The 16,770-nt window shown below is 42.8% G+C and overlaps 1 protein-coding gene across 1 annotated transcript in view; it reads right to left on the reverse strand.

Annotated features, from left to right (window-relative positions):
* The window catches only part of LOC120742448 (myosin-9-like), a 29,485-nt gene extending 19,557 nt beyond the window's left edge, over nt 1-9,928 (reverse strand). Inside the window, exon 1 of the mRNA XM_040045753.1 lies at nt 9,705-9,928. The gene's annotated coding sequence lies outside the window, so the exon portion shown is untranslated. The remainder of the gene's footprint in view (nt 1-9,704) is intronic.
* Nucleotides 9,929-16,770: the final 6,842 nt, after the last annotated feature.

Consider the following 16,770-nt stretch of genomic DNA (forward strand, 5'->3'; position numbering starts at 1 on the left):
CTAAATAACAGCTTGCTGACAGGGAGTGCTGTGGTTTAACCCATATGGAAAGTGACTAGACTAGTACAACCAGTAAGGCAAGGAGAGAGGGGGAGAGAGAGGGGAAAAAAAAAAGCACGAGCAGGCTACAGCCAAACCGCCCAAACAGTCAGTGCAGAGACGCTGTGAGCAATTAACCGAACGTAGTTTGCTTTCACCGACACCAGTACCCCCAGCCTTTACTATCTAAATGATCATTCCAGCACAGCGGGAGACCCACACCAATTTTCCCAGCATCACCAGGGTTCTTGGTCTTTTCTAGTGTTCCCTCACCTCTAAGGGTAACCAAGCACACAGACAGTTTGCATTTGCTTGGTCACTCATATGCAAACGTCAAGAAAAACACAGCGGAGGTCGGGCTTAGGTAGTCATGACTGTATCTAAATGAATATAGAGGCAGTCAAGTGTTTGATGAGAGCAATTTCACACTGCAGGTCCAGTGGGACAAGGTTCAAATTACTCATGCTCAGCATAATAAAATGCTGCTTGTACACACCACTGATTTACAAGTCTTACATTTCCAGAGCCGTACAAAAAGCCATGTACGTTTTCCTTTAGCTGTAAACAGTTCAACAGCAGTTTAACTTCACAGCTCACACATTTCCCCCTAAAGCCCCAAATTTAGAGATACAGTGAATTTGTGTATAGTTGCTCTTGCTTTACAACAGCGGAGACTCTCAGCCAGAGGGACACAACCTTTAAACTCTGAAGCATTCATAAATTGTTCTCAATGTGACAGACTCTGGAGGACCTAAACCAAAAAAGTACTAAGATACTAAAGTGCTGCTTGTTCCAGCACATTAACCCTGAGCTCTGAGAAAGAAAGCAGAGGCAGAGGCATTCTTCTCATGACCCCTGCGGCTTCATGTCCTCCATCAACACTCTGTCAGACTAAGCCACAGCTGACGTCCATCACTGTGCACCACGCCCACTAGCTCATCTGTGGTCTACAGACCCCATCCTCTAATAGAACGTGGGGCAAATTTGTCCTGCTTTCTCTCTCAGTTGGCCACAAGCTTCCTCCTCTGCCTTCAGACTCCCTGTGCACAATCCTAACACCAGCACCCACCCTTCCCCTTTTGTTTTCCAGTCTTTTCAGGGTCACATTCCTCCCATACTCACTCTTTATCAGGGAGAGACAGCATCTAAAAGCATTCCACAAATTTCTGTCCTATATACCTCTCCCCTTACATCTTCCTCAAACCCATTTTCTATGGCTTCTTCCTGTCACATTAGCATGTCAAGTGTGCCTTTAGGGGTTTCACAAACATTGCTCCATACTTTTCAGAGCTCTTCATTCCTTGTAGTGCATCTCTGACAGTGCTCCCATACTCCTTTAAAATTCTTTTGGCCATTACTTGCCCCTCTACATTCAGATCACTTGGCCCCGTGCAGAGTTTGTATACGAGCCATAACTGATTATAATCCCTGCAGCTTTGTTGTCTGGCAAAAACAAGAAGTGAAACAGAACACACCCAGCGCTCTGGTTTGTTTTAGCTTGCTATGATTCAAAGGTACAGGGAGACATGTTTGCCAGGCCACTATAAAAAGTATCAAATAATCTTAACAAATACACACACCATCTGTTGCTGCAGTCACATTGCTTAAGGATCAAATACTTGCTAGTTTATTCATTTTAAATTAATGTTAACCAGAAGTCTTTCATACGAAACTGCAGTTTAGACATTTAATGTGTGGAAACTGCTGCAAGCAGTTGTTTTTCTTACCAATTAATCCACAGATTCTTTTTCTATTTGTTCATTCCCACTTACATTATGTCTGACTTACTCAAAATGTTTTTGTCCTAACCACATAAAGTCAGTTTACCATCACCTATAAAAGAAAGAATCAGCCAAGCAGTAAAAGAGGACTAAAGTCCAATCTAACAATGACGTCTGCCATAGTCCGACTCACATGCCTGACACAGATAACTGTGACATACTTCAAACTAGCTCTCCAGAGAGCAATGAGGTCTAAAATTACTCCCAGTAGCTATTCTAGCTTGGCAAGGCCTGTTCTATATAGAAGGTAGAAGACGAGGGATAAAGAACAGCCAATTTTAGACCTTGGCTTTTCCCCGTAGAGCTTAACAGTTACAGTAAGTCTTGGATGTTGATTTGACATTGAGATAAAACACTGTGCATTAAAGCTCATGAAACCCACCCCCTGCTTGAGGATCACAATTCCTGTTCTTGAAGCCCTGCTGCCAATGCATCCATAATCCTGTAAGAATCAAGCGTTCTCTGAATCCCTGTCTGTGGAGTGACACTTGGCTGCAAAAACACCATCTATTCTGCTTAGCCTGACTTCGACTCATCTAGATTTTCATAACACAGATTACTTATTAAGTGATTACATGGTGGCAGACACTTGGACAGTCATCCTGAAACCAGCACGGCACAGTTTTATGGGCAATGACTGAAAACCCATTCAAAAAATATATTTAAATTAAAAAAAATAAAAAAAAAAATCAGAGTTAGTTAGCTCTACCCCATTAGACAATCTGATTGAAAGAGGAAGAGGAACCAAAAGACAACACGAGGACGAGAACAAAGGCCGGTGTGCAAACCTACATCACAGAGCAGTGTGGTTCCAAACAGAGGAAGCAATGCAGGAGCCAGGACATTTAGAAAGAAGTGCAGGAGGAACGAGGAAAGGAAAAGGGAAACATAACGTTTAGAAAGAAGGTGAACTCAAGACCTTTAAAACTGAGACCCTCGATTCATCAGTTAAAAACACCAGTCTTTCTTTTCCACCTCACCAAGTTACAGTTTAAAAAAAACAGTTTAAAAAAAACCAAAAAACTGGAGTCGTGACAACCTCCGCCACAGCTTGACCATGTAAAGTCAAACCCTCCTGCTCCAGCTGAAAGGAACCCATAAAACCAGCTGTGCTGAGCTGACATTGGCAGGATTATTAATAGAAAGGCAGCAAAGTCAATAACACTGTACTCCCACCAACAGCATCTCATCACAGCATCCCACTAGCATAAGCTGAGCCAAGCCTGCTCGTCCTCAGTTGCCTTTCTCATGCTGTGGACATTGTTTTGCCTCGTTGACACCCTTCATCCGTTTATGTTACTCATTCCAACAAATACTACTTTGTCTATTTTTACTGCATCAATGCCTCCTCTGTCATAGCTTTACTGCATTCGACCCCCTCACAGTTTGAGCTGATCACTGCGAGTCTGCCCTCTCATGACATGAGTGTGTGCCAGACAGGAGCCGCTAAGGTACTGAGCCAGTCAGTCAAAATTCATTATGGGCTTACACGTCAACTCTCTCTACTTCCTTCACCCTCCTCCTCTGAAAGTGGCACAAGGGTGGGGCAAGGAGAAGGGAGGGGAGGAGGAAAGAGGAAATGACAAGCTGAGAAAACTATTTTGCCATTTGAGGAACTTGTTGTGCGCGAGTCTTTCGAGGAGAAGAAAGGTGGCGCTTTTCTTGAGCCCATGCTGAGCAGATCTGAGGACTGAGGAGTAAATTAAGCCCTGGCTGGAAAAATAACCACACTGCATGACAGACCTACATCACTTTCCACATTACTTTTCACATTCCTGCCCCAACCAGGATCAAATTTCACTGCACTGTAAGCTAGCCACTGCCATCTACCACTTGCAGCTAGGGGCCCCTACAACATCATATGACCTCAGACTTTAGTCTGACCCCCCACAACCTTTTCAGATGAGCTAGTGAACTTCTTCACCAACACCACAGTCATGTTTAAGTGTGTTCATCTGAATTAGATTTGACTGATAGCAAAATAGTGGATATAACAACTGAACTATGAGTGTTTGGGTATACCTGCCTTCATAAATTTTAGTGCCAAGCAGGCCCTTTTAAACCATACACTATATGCAGAGGCACACACAGCCACCATTATGTCACCTACTGGTTATGAGGTTCTGTTGTGAAGATCTTGCTTGTGCATTTTGGCCATCAATTTTTTAATATCATTATTTTTAAACTAGAAATGAAGAACGAGAGGTGATTTTTTTTGTGGAATCCCCATGCAATAGCTTTCTCAGACTTCTAAAGTAATGCATTTGTTTTCACAGACAGAAGTCAGGCCCTTTTGAGCATTAGCACAAGAGTACAGATTTAATGCACTTGCACAGTGACTTCACTTTTCAGCAGATGGACTGTATACCGAAGATGGACATACTTTTCTACTGGTCAGCAAAGGGGCAACTCCTTTGGTTAACGTAGAAAGTAGTATACGTTTTCTTTTTAGTTTCAGAATGGACGACACCAACAGAGCATAAAAATATAAAGAAGTGTATGCTTGGCATGGCTTACATGTGTAGGTAGACAGATAAGCTACTATTGTTTCTCAGTTTCTTAGTCAGATCCACTCAATCGTGCACATTTTAAAACACCAAGACGGTAAAGTCGCAACACTACAAGGCTTACTAACCAAAAGGTGCGATCACACTGCAAAGTTCATCGTTAATATTACAGTCTGAGCTCAACAACTACAAATCATTCTAGCTGACCTTTTCAAGCACTTCTTTTACTTTAAGTTAACTCTTGCACTTGATCACAACACAAGTTTTTACCGTGGAGACAGTGCATAAAAACAAAAAAACAAAAAGAATTGGAGAGGGAACATGATCTTTCCACATACTGCCTCAAGTCAAGCATTTCAATGTTACTTTTAAGTCATCAGTTTCCAATATATCAATTTCACCTCCACCCAATCCAAGCAATAGTTAAGATTAAATGTTGATTTAAAATGACAGACCATTTGAAATAGGTCATCCGCCTGACAACTGCAACAGTTTCAGGGTCACAGAACAAATTTCACAGTTATCTTTGAAACAACCACCCTGTTACACCACAGCCCAAACGACTGGTTACTTCGCCTGCCCTTTTAGAAAAACACTCCAACCGTATTGACTATGTGATAGCTCACAGATCGTTACGCAAGCCTTTTAATAGACAGTGAAAGAATGCAGAAGGGAGTTAAGATACACATTTCTGTTTGTCAGCAGCAATCTTTCTTAGGAGGAAAGCTGCACTGGAACAGCTACGCATTAGATTTCTGACAGACACAGTGAAGGAAATCTGCTACTTTTATAGTTTCACTTTTCGTATGTTCTTATACATTTAATTCTACCAGCAGAAAGCCTCCATCTGCTGCTTCTACTTTGTGGATTGCCATGCGGTTTGTCTCAGCCTTATCACTTGTTATCGCTACTTAGGTCACTCCCTTTGAGAGATTCAGACAATACAAAGCTGTCTTCTTTTTAAAAGAAAAAAAAAAAAATCATCTCATAAAAAGACACATTAACAGTCTTTGGAGAACCACATGACAGTCTGACAACCTGGACAGCTGGCATGTAGTCAAATTTTGGATTAACATGTGAATAAACTGTCCAACGGGAGTCAAATATTAGGCATATTACTCAGCACATTTCAAAGTTCATAGTGCAAAACTGTCTCTCACTTCGTCCCGAGTATCAATTGCCTTTCCGCACAGTTAAAACAGGTGTGTAGGTCACACACGCCCACCCAACCACGGACAAAGTACATTTAGATCATATGCAGAAATGCAACTGAGCTTTACTACAGTCACGGCAGATTAGAAACCTTCCCTGTTTCAGGCCTTTTAACCTCAACCCAGCTTTTGTCTTGGTTCACACTGAAAAACGTACATTTACAGGAATAAGTAAAGCCTGCTAACTAGAACTTTGAAAACGTTTTTTTACAAGACAAGATTTTGGACAGCCACTTCAATAATCCCAGAAAAAACAAAAAAAACAAAACTGTATGATCATTAACTGGCACTCTGAGAAGGCTCAACTGTATGACTGTAATCTCTAATCAAACAATACCTCATAATTAGCGTTACTGAACACAAAGAAGCACCATCTGCTGAGCCATTGCCACAAGGAGGCATAAGTCAAGGTCTGTCCTTCAAGACCTGAAATCTCAACAAGTCTTTTGTTTATGTAGACTAAGTCAGAGCACAGTCATTTCCTGCCATTGTTGGGCTCTATTGAAACCTCACAGGTGTGTGTGTGTGTGTGTGTGTGTGGGGGGGGGGGGGGGGGGGGTAATAAGAATAGGAAAAGAGACAGGGGAGGTAAAACGAAGAACATGCACTGTGAACAGAGGTCACAGAGAAAGGTCTGATAAGAAGACTGACACAACAAGGAAATACAGAGCGGTTTAAAGAAAGAAAGAAAAAATAAAAAACCCACAGTCTGCATATCCTTGAGAGTAGTCGGGTCAACCACTAACTGAGGCAGAGCTAAATTAGAAGAGACATTCAGGAGAAAGCAGCAGTTTGAATGACTTGAATTAAAGGCCAGCATTAATGAAATACTGCATTCAGACTCCACAGGCTAAAATCTGTTAATGTTTGATACTGCCTTTAATACATAAAAATGAATTTAAGTAAAGTAAGTAAAATTTTATTTATATAGCACATTTCTAGATAAGAGATCACAAAGTGCTTTACAAGGTATAGACACAGATTAAAAAGACGAAGTACAGTCAAAAGTTAACAAAATGCAATTTTAAAAAGATGTGTTTTTAGCTGTTTTTTAAAAGTAATCAGTGAATCAGCAGATCTTAAGTTCTGAGGAAGAGAATTCCACAGTCTGGCGGCCACAGTAGCAAAAGCTCTGCCAGTGTCGCTCGCAGCTGACACTGCTACATACTGAGAGAGGATACGATCGGCTCTGCTATGCTTAATGAAACAAACAAACTTGGCAATCTCCTCTGACAGGAATGTTTTGTTTATATTTGTGAATCTTGTGTCAAAGACACACACGATTTTAAACATTACCATTTTACTGAGCATTAAAACTATTTCAAGAAAAGTTAAAAGCTTAAACCAAAGTAAAGTCTTAGAAACCCAGAACCTTTTTTTCATCATTTTCAACAGACAGGTTTCATAATTAATTCAAGTATGCCCCATTACTCTCAGCCCTAAAAAAAAAAAAAAAAAAAAAAGCCCAGCACATATTCCAATCTGGTTTTCTTGGCGATCTAAACTGCAGGAATTACTGCACATGCGAATGTAGTTCAAAAAGGCAGAGTAGGAATACCTGACATTTCTTCAAAGAACACTGAGACAGGGTAAACGATCGCAATGTGCCAAATAATGTCACACTGCCCTCTCCACAGAGCAACAAAAGCAAGGGGCCTGCAAATAATCTTCCCCAGCTGGGACATCCACCCTTCAATGAAATCTAAACATCCACAGGCAAGTTCCCTCAGACCGTATCACTCTGAAAAGACTGAACAGCCTCACACACCAGCACCCTGTTCACATTTTAAAAGGAGGCCTGCATTCAATTTTGTCAGGACTACGGTACATAACTGCCACCCCCCCAGGAGGGCCTCGAGTATGGACATTGCTGACACATGAATGATGGAATGTAACGATCTCTGTAGGGGGGCTCCATAACAGCACCGAAACTGGCAATGGGAGAGGAGAACTGGCCTCCAGAGAAGATGTTGCACAATGTATTAATTTGCCAAAATGACTCTTGCGAATAACAGGATATGACATACAACATGTCACCCCATGTGACCCTTCAAGCATCAGACTTTAAGCACATGACTGCTGCTCTCAGGGAGACTCATCCGGAGAAACGTCACCCTGAGATGCCATTTATAGAAGAATTCTGCACAAGCTGTGGCTATTCTTCTGCTACTACAATGACTAATACTGATCACTGCTCAGCCTGCAAGCATTGTTACTGTAGTAACCTTGCACTGTGGTTTAAGACTTTCTTGGCAGAAACCAACTGATATGAAATAAGCGTTTCTGTTCAAAAGCAAAAGGGTGCCACGCTGCCTCCCTCTGAGACCACTAACACCTTCTACAATGAGAAGCAGGTTTGGGTGGAGGAGTGCCAGAGCTGCTGGGATGCCCAAGTCTGATTTGATGCAGACTTTGTGCATTTCTTCCCCCAAAATGCTGAACTTTGATGCTTGTCATAGCCTAAATGACTATCCACAGTCCCTGAGTGCAAACAACTATGCGTCATCTAACGGATGCAAACAAATGATACTGACAAAGCACATCACTCAGGAGGATGCACACTGGTATGACATGATTGGTCCTGATTTGAATGGAACACTGAAAATCTGTGATTGGCCCAAATGTTGCCGTAACATGCATGTTCTCTTTGAGCCTGAACTAACTAGAGATGCTTTTTTGTAATCTGTGCTTGCAGATCAACATTTCCACTGCAGACGCATGCACGCTTTGCCTGAGCTTGAACTCAAAGTTTCCCGTGATGACTTTCGAGGCTCTAAAATTACATGGCGTCTCATGTTTTACAGTTCGTAAAGCCTTTAGAGGTAAATTTGGGTCACTGGGTTGCACAAATAAAAATGCACTCAGACTGAGCCGATACAGAGCCCTTCCAGCTCTTATGTAAAATGGAAAAAGTCACGCTGCCCAGCTAATGTTCATCAGAGTGGACCGCACTGTAATTACAAGACAAGCCTGGTCATTTTAAGCTGGCACTGCAGGAACCACTCTGACTTAACATCTGGCTCATCTACATAACAACCACATCTTTTATCATCATGCCCATCTCACGCTGCGAAATACTTCCTTCTGCTTCACCCCTTAATGGACTTTAGATCCTCTATGTGGATAACATTCACTGCATTTTTTACATGCATCTCTATTTTCGTTCTTCACTATCTTGGCCTGGAATAATGCTGACTGGAAAAACTGCTTTCATATCAGGCAATCAATGAGCGTATGAAGAATGAAACCTTAGCCTTACTGGAAAGCCATTGTACTTTTATCTTATGAGATAATAAACGTTAAGTGCCTCCCAGGTGAACTAGAATATTTTAATAATAAATCTATCTAGAAATATGTACTTCACATAGTACAGACAATCACATAATACAAGTTAAGCTTCTGAAACATCCATATTAGCCCACCTATGAGTTTGTCCGACTTCTCTATGCCTCTCCCAAAAATCACAGTAAAATGTGTTCCTCATGCCACCATGTTGGCAGTAGCAGTGCACAGACATGCAGGTGACATGGTTTAGTATGGGTAAAGCTGGTCAGTGGCGGAAACGCTCAGCTCGGCGATCCACTGACGTCATTCTGCCAGCCAGACATATCACCGGCTCAGTGTCTCCCACCGCTACACACCGATAAGTTCAACCACCACAAACTAAGCATTCATATCTTACACCGAGCCGGTGTTCGGATAGCCTGAACACCTCTTCTCTTCAGCTCAAACTCTCGCCCGGCTTTTTTTTTTTCTCTCTTTTTTTTCCTTCCACGGTGCCATTCATTCAAGCGAATCACTTCCTGCCTCTACCGTTAAGACTTTTAGCTTCTCGCGAGCTGCCACAACGCTGAAGCTGTACTCTGAGACCTACGCTTCACATACTGCACACTCACTCGTGTATTAAAAGTTTATGGTCAGTATATTATTTGAATATTAAAGTGCTGTGAAGTTAAATAAAGCTCGGGTTAAAACTCTGACGGAGGTCCCACTCCACCCAGAGCAGCTTGCTCTATTTGCAGCCCTGAACTAGCCAAAAAAAGGGGAAAAAAAAGGCCCTGCTTCCTGGTTCACTGCACTTGCTGCGGCGACAAGCGAATTGCACGAGTTAGAAACGAGTACATGGAGAAAGCATGGCAGACAAAAGTGTTCAAGAAAGAAATTACCTGCTTTTGGGGTGCAGGCTGCCTTTTTTTTAAGAGGGTGGCTAACAACAACCGTGTGGCTCAGTCAGCGTCGCAGTGAGACAAACTTATCTTCCTGTCGGCAGCAGCTTCGAAGAGTTCAGGCTAAACTACAGAGCTCGCTTCCTCCACTTCAGTCAGTCGCTCTTTCTATCTTCTTTTTTTCTCTCTCTCTCTCTCTCTCTCCCCCTCTTCCTTTTTCCCTCCCTCTTCCACTGGCTGGTCTCTGGTTTGCGTAATTTTAGTCAGCGAACGGCCCGCCGGAGCCTGGGGTGGGGTTCAGGATGAGGCGGGACCCAGCTGTCACATATCCGCCCCCTGGCCAATGGCCGCCGTCCTTTGTTAATCCTCGACACTTTTGTCCAATCGGCTTCTTCTAAAGGCGGCACAGGGCGGAGGGGTGACAGCGAATAGGCGGGACAAAGAACAAAAAACTGAACTTGAAAGCGTTGAGAGGAGGGAGGAGAGACTAGAGAGGTTACCGATAAAGCTGTGTTTAATGAGAGAGGTATGTGCATGCTAAGGATTTTTATGACCATATAAGTACCAGTCACTCTCAGGATGAACTGCATCACTCAGGATCTCCCCTCGTGTGTCAGCGAGGTCTAGTCTGCCCTGAGCGCCGTGCTAAACAACTAGTACGGATGGCTCCAGATGTTTGATTTCGTTTCTGCTGTCAGATAGCAGACAAATCATGCACATGCAGGCTTGCCTGCTACTCATATTACTAATCTGTCTGTCTCTTTCTTTTTTAAGGTGTAACAAAAACTCAGGCAGCGGTTTCTTGAAACTCTACACCCACCTCTGTCTGCTTAAACACATAAGATGTATTAATATTGTGAAGCACTCCTCTCTGTAAACAGGCTGTCTCCACTCTAAAAGGAGGTCAGGAAGGCCAGTGTCCAGCTGAGTGGCTGACCCACACTTTGGCAGCATGGTTGCAGAGGGCCTTGAATTTTTCACTGTTAACCAATTTTTAAAAACTCAGTCATCCTGTCACCATTACATACAAGTAATTTCAGCCTATTGGCTCCTGCTTCCACCAGAGGGATTTTTTAAATATAAAAACTTTATCCACACTTTCCCAAGCTCTTAGATGCGAGAAACCAGGTGATGTGGATTTATTTTTGTGATGCATTTAACTAAATTGTGTAATTTAAAATGCAATTACTCTTTTAAAAATTCCTCCTGCACCTGGCACCATGGCCAGTCCCAACAGATCTCCAGTTTTTTTTCTCCAGTGAGTTTATTGAAATGCATCCATCCACCTGTCAGATATGAGATTAGATCTGAAGAACAAACACGGTGTAAGATAAAATTCAAAACAGTTATGTGACTTTTCACTCACCCAACAAGTGAGCCGAGCTTCATGATCAGACGTGTTAACACTGCATGGGAACCGCCGCAGGTGATGATCTAATTAGTGTGAAAGGAGAGAAATACATGTTGACATTAGTTTTCACTTGGCTGTTAAAACTAACGTCAACGTTGCCTTGTGGAAAGAAATGAAGGATAAAGAGAGAATGGGGGAATGGAGAACAGGAAAGCAGGAATGTGGTAGGAAAGGGTGAATGATGTCGAGATGAAAGTCCTGTGTTACCGATGCCAAAGTCTACGCCGGAGAATGGAAAGTACAATATGAACCTGTTTACTTCAAGCAGCCCTCTGGGTTTCAAATCGGGTGATTTGGGTCCGGTTTGCTGAACGGGCCCTGAAGGCACAGGGCCAACGCACATGCCACAACCAGCAGGGAGACGTTAGCAGTGGAAAATAAATGTTTTTTCACTTTCTCTGTGTCCCCATAAAAATGCCATTGGATGTCTTCACTGTCTGCTTTAAGGGTTTGTGTTTTCACTTGAATTTATCACCCATCGGTTTGTGGACCCTGACTATTATGCTTTGGCTGTCAGTATATGCTGCTGCATTGGTGGATGCTCAAAATGACCAAAGCTTCCAGTAATGCAGGTTTCAGGCCTTTTTTTTCTACTATTGACTCTGTATGATGTCAGTGAGAGCCAGAGTTATTATAGTTTCCCGTTTTCGAAAGACTTTTATTTAATTTAGTTTCTTCTTTCAGTTTAGTTTTTGTTTGAAAATGTTCGATAGATAGATAGATAGATAGATAGATAGATAGATAGATAGATAGATAGATAGATAGATAGATAGATAGATAGATAGATAGATAGATAGATAGATAGATAGATAGATAGATAGATAGATTTTCCAAAATTTCATAAAATTATTTAATTTAGGTTTAATGAGCAACACAGTGGTGCAGTGGTTAGCACTGTTGCCTCACAGGCCGAGGACTTTCTGTATGCCATATTCTGTGTCGGTACTCTGGCTTCCTCCCACAGTCCAAAGACATGCAGTTGGTGAGGTTAGGTTAATTAGTGTGAATGGTTACCCGTGTCTCTGTGTTAATCTTGCAACAGACTGGCGATCTGCCCAGGATGGACCCTGCCTCTCACTCTAATTACAGCTGGGATGGGCTCCAGCTCCTCGTGATCCTGAATAAGTAGAATATAGATGCATGGATAGTTTTAATATTTTTCAGAAGATTATTTTTTTTAGTTTAGTTTCACTTAATTATAATAAGCTTGATAAGAGCGGATAACTCTGATATGGTCATTTCAGCGGTAGTGACCGGGCACTGCCCGTCTGCCTGCAGCGAGCTCCGTTGTCAGATGGAGGCAGTGTACAAAGTATGTGGTACAACCGGTCTGTGGGCCACTCTATGTGCTGTTGTTGCTCTGTCAACTAACCGCGGAGAAGAGCGAAGTTATTACATACAAATAGCTGAAGTGAAACCGAGTTTCAAAAACACTGAAAAGTGTCACTGCAGCCACCGTCTGTCTTTTCAAGCTTTACTTTTGATCCTTGAAGAGTTTTTAGTTTTTTCCGTGGTTCTCCCTTGCCCAGTATAAAGTAGATAAGGATTATTTTGAACCGTGATTCATTCAAAGCCACTAAATCAGCACAACAGATCCTTATTTATGACCAAGTGCTTGAGGTTAAAGTGTCAGAGCTGTGGATTATAACCCGAACTGCACACTTTTGATTTAAAGCAAGTTTTTCTACTAAGACAAGTCTTTCTGTTTTTCCTGTTTGGAAGTAATCCCTGATAAGAGATGGCAACACAAAACAGATGATGGCATTCTGAAGAGAAATAACACATATCTATATATATATTTCAGCACAGGTATACTTGAACTACACATTCGCTGCACAAGGCAAACTATTATGCTCATTTATCCCTAGAAGTTGCCTTATATTGCAGCAGGGCCTAAGGCATGACAGGAATTCTGCTGACAAACACAGGAAAATGGCATTTTCAGTACAATGTGTGATTTATGTTCGCTGCGTGTCACTATGAGTGGAATGTGTCTGTTTGTTTTCCTATATGTTTTAGCAGCTGGGTATCGCATGTATGGAGAGCAAAATGCTGACGATTCAGCGTGTCTGCATGGAAAAATCGATAAGCCCCCACATCCCTACTTTACTAGGATGGACGGGAAATATCTGAATTTTCAGCTAAGAGGTCAAAGGTCACGTGTTACTTGAGAGGGACCAGATGCCAAAAGAGGAGAGGGGCAGAGGCGAAGACAACAGGGGAATAAGCAAGAGAATCAGGCTTCTGACATACAAACAGATCTGAGCTCAAAGCACATTTTGTAATATGACAACAGCTTCTCATATGATAAGAATCTTGGATCTAAAGGGGAAAAAGAGAAGCAAACAGAAGTGGGAAGCAAAATAAATGTGGGATTAAAACATAGCAGAATTACCAAATATGGACAACTCTGACCTCACCATCTCCCTCCCTCCCTCTTCCCTTTCTCTCGCTCATTCTCTCTTTCTCCCCCCCCTTCAGTTGGTTGTAATAGCAGCAGCAGGGTGTGTCTGTAATTCAGGGTGTGTAAGGCCATTATATCATCCAGTCAGAAAGAAAGGAACTCATTCAGTGACGGCACGTTAAAAAGGGTGCTATGTTAACTCACTGACCACTCTTGGTGTGTAACCGCTTGAGTGAATGTGTGTGTGTGAGCGTCAGTGTGTGTGTCTGTGCCCTCAAGCAACACACGGGCCTACATGTCTGTACATGCAAAAGCTCAGATGTAGGTCAAATAATAGAGCAAACAAATTTACCTCTTGTACTCATTTCCTACTCCACTCTTTCACTCCTGAAGTGTACTAGAATCACAGTTCGAAATAATCCTTATCAACTTATCCTGGCTGTTGACACAGGCCCTCAGTTTTATTTATATAGCACCAAATCGCAATAACTCCCGCTTCTGTATTATTGTAATGTAAAGACCCTAAAATAAAACAGAGAAAACCCCAACAATCAGCGAGCAAGTATTTGGTGACAAAACTCCCTTTTAGCAGGAAGAAGCCTCCGGCAACAGCCAGGCTCAGGGAATGGCAGCCATCTGCGGCAACTGGTTGGGGGTGCGGCGAGGTAAAGGATGTCTTTTTTCGTATGTCTTGAAACAAGCTGTTTGCGTCTCCTTCACCCTCCCTTTAAGGCCGACTTTCTCCCTATTTGCTGCAGCTTGCAAACAAAAGGTCTGAACAACAGGTGGGAGGGGCTTCAGCGCTCATGCAATCACTGGGATTACTTGCATGTACATTGAACTCACTGGCTATTTTTATGAGGAGCATCTGCCATTTTAACAGCACATATATGACAGAAAATTGGGAAACCTCTAATAGGGCCACTTTATTGCTACTGTCTGAGCCACATCCTCTAGCTCTAACCGGTCAACAACACTTATTACAGCGCATGCGGTTTGTTCATCACCATCTCCCTGTCTGCCGAGACTATGTACCCAGCATGCTTCAGTTAACACAGCCTCTTGACATAGTTAAACAAAGTGTTTGTTTGTGTGTATTTGAATAGCACGAACCGCAAAGAATAATTAAGAGCTTCCTCAGCTTTTATGATAATGCAATAATAAGCACCGGTGTGTCCAGTGGCTATTTATTCTGTTTTTAGTCTCACCCTGGGTTCCAGCTCCGCCATCCTCCTTTTTCCTTAGCAATCAGTACACAGGAAGGAGTGATAAGACACATATTGACTCACAAAACTAGGGAATGTGGAGTAAAAGGGAAAACAGGCACAGCTCGTCTTCCTTTGTCCGTCTCTCTCCCCCCTTTTTGCGTTGCTGATAAGACAGCATCCCTAATACATGCTAAGTCCATAAGGTATTGCACTGATGGGAGTGAGAGAAACAGCAACAGTGGCTGCTTTGTCTGGAACAGAGCACAGATCTAACAAGGTGGAGAGGGTGTGTGTTTAAAATATAAATACAGATATGTATTTACTATAAACACAGAATTCTCAGGCCTGTGCCAGATCGGCTCTTTCTCCCATAAGCACCTCACCCAAATGCACACACAGGGCAAAAGCGTTTGGCTCAGAGACAAGCGATGCCATTTCGAACAAACAGAGAGCGAACATTAGCAGTTTGGGGCTCTAAAGTGGGACAGACTCACTGCAAGAATTCTGGCAACTCTGCCTCTTGCCGTTTACTCAGCAGCAGCCGCCGCTGGCTTCCCCTGACTTTTTTTGCCTTATATGGTCACAAGAGGTGGTTGAGTGAGTGTGAGAGAGAGTGGGAGAGAGAGCGAAAGAGAGAGAGGGTGGAGGTGTGGTCTATTGTTTTTCGCGGAAGACGTGTAGGGTTACATGTTGGTCTTTAACCTCTGGTGGCTGTCGTCATCTCTTCAGTCACCTCTTTTCCTCAGTCTGAAAGTATAGGAACTGCATAGGAAGTCATGTGGCGCGGTTGCTGATTATCTGAGGCAGAAGGGGACAAAAGCGGCTGAAATGGTAGAACATTCACAGACATCTCAAAAACTATGCAGGAATGTCTTTCATCCAGCTTACAACAATTGTGTTTGTACATCTGGGCCTTTAGCTTTACGCACACCTGCTTACATAATGCCAGTGGAATTCCTCCCCCTCCTCCTCCTTCTTTTTAAATAATACAAAAAAAAAAATCACTTGATCTCTGATCTGGCTGCTACTGAGTAACTATCAGTGAGCACATCCTTGGGCTTCATTTGCAATGACCTAATCCAAACCAGGACCCGCTGAAAGTGCAGATGACAAATGATGTGACTTTAATGAGCAGTTCTGAAGGCCGTCACTATGATTCTGTCAGCTGTGGGCTCTCTGTAATGACACGCCAGGATGGGAAAGCAAGCGGGCAGGGCTGGGCATGTTTTCTGCTGAGCAAATTACGAGAGATAGAGATGATGATGAGAGAAGGGTCTTTCTAGGCAGGGCAGGTCATCTCCTGTCTGCTTTACCACGAAGCACTCGATTCTTTGAATGGTTCATTAGTGATACAGACTTGCCTCACTCTTGCACTCCAGTCTTTATTGGGCAGGCCCCTCACATTAAAAGTGTTTATATGAGTACAGAAAGTAACATTTTACTTTCTATCCCTCGTCACTGTGAGGTGCAGTGCTACGTAAATAAAGAAATAAATAAAAGCAAGCCCAAGCTTACTACTCTGCTGTTAATCATTAACCACATCCAGTGATAAAACAGCTATTTATTACTTTCTTTGCTGTCACCATAGCAACTTACAAGCAAGCGAAGGCTGAACTCACACTCATTCGGACTGGAGAGAGGTAGATAGTTTATGAACAGCACGAATGTGACAGGCTCGAGGGCCAGAGTCCGTCTGCCAGGTTGCAGCACATGTCGAGAACATCTCAACCGCGACAGAGGAGGGAAAGGTGGCTGGGCACGGTACGGTACTCTGGCCCAGGTGCAAGAATGAAAACATGCAAAGGTGAAAATTAGAGACACAGACGAGGAGGCAGACACTGTTGATTTGAGGGGGTGACAGAAGGGGGGTAATTTAAGTAGAGGGTGGTGTGTAGGTAGGCATTTCGGTAAAGACTGGATTGTAACAACATGAGTAACACCTGCATGTTCAGACAGAAGGCACAGGGAGATTTGGGGGGATGACGCTGGCATAATACAACTGAAAATCCTCCAGTTCACAACAACAGTCCTTTATATAGTAAT

This window comes from Simochromis diagramma, unplaced genomic scaffold (assembly GCF_900408965.1).
Source record: "Simochromis diagramma unplaced genomic scaffold, fSimDia1.1 OVJJ01000150.1, whole genome shotgun sequence".
NCBI classification, from domain to species: Eukaryota; Metazoa; Chordata; class Actinopteri; order Cichliformes; family Cichlidae; genus Simochromis; species Simochromis diagramma.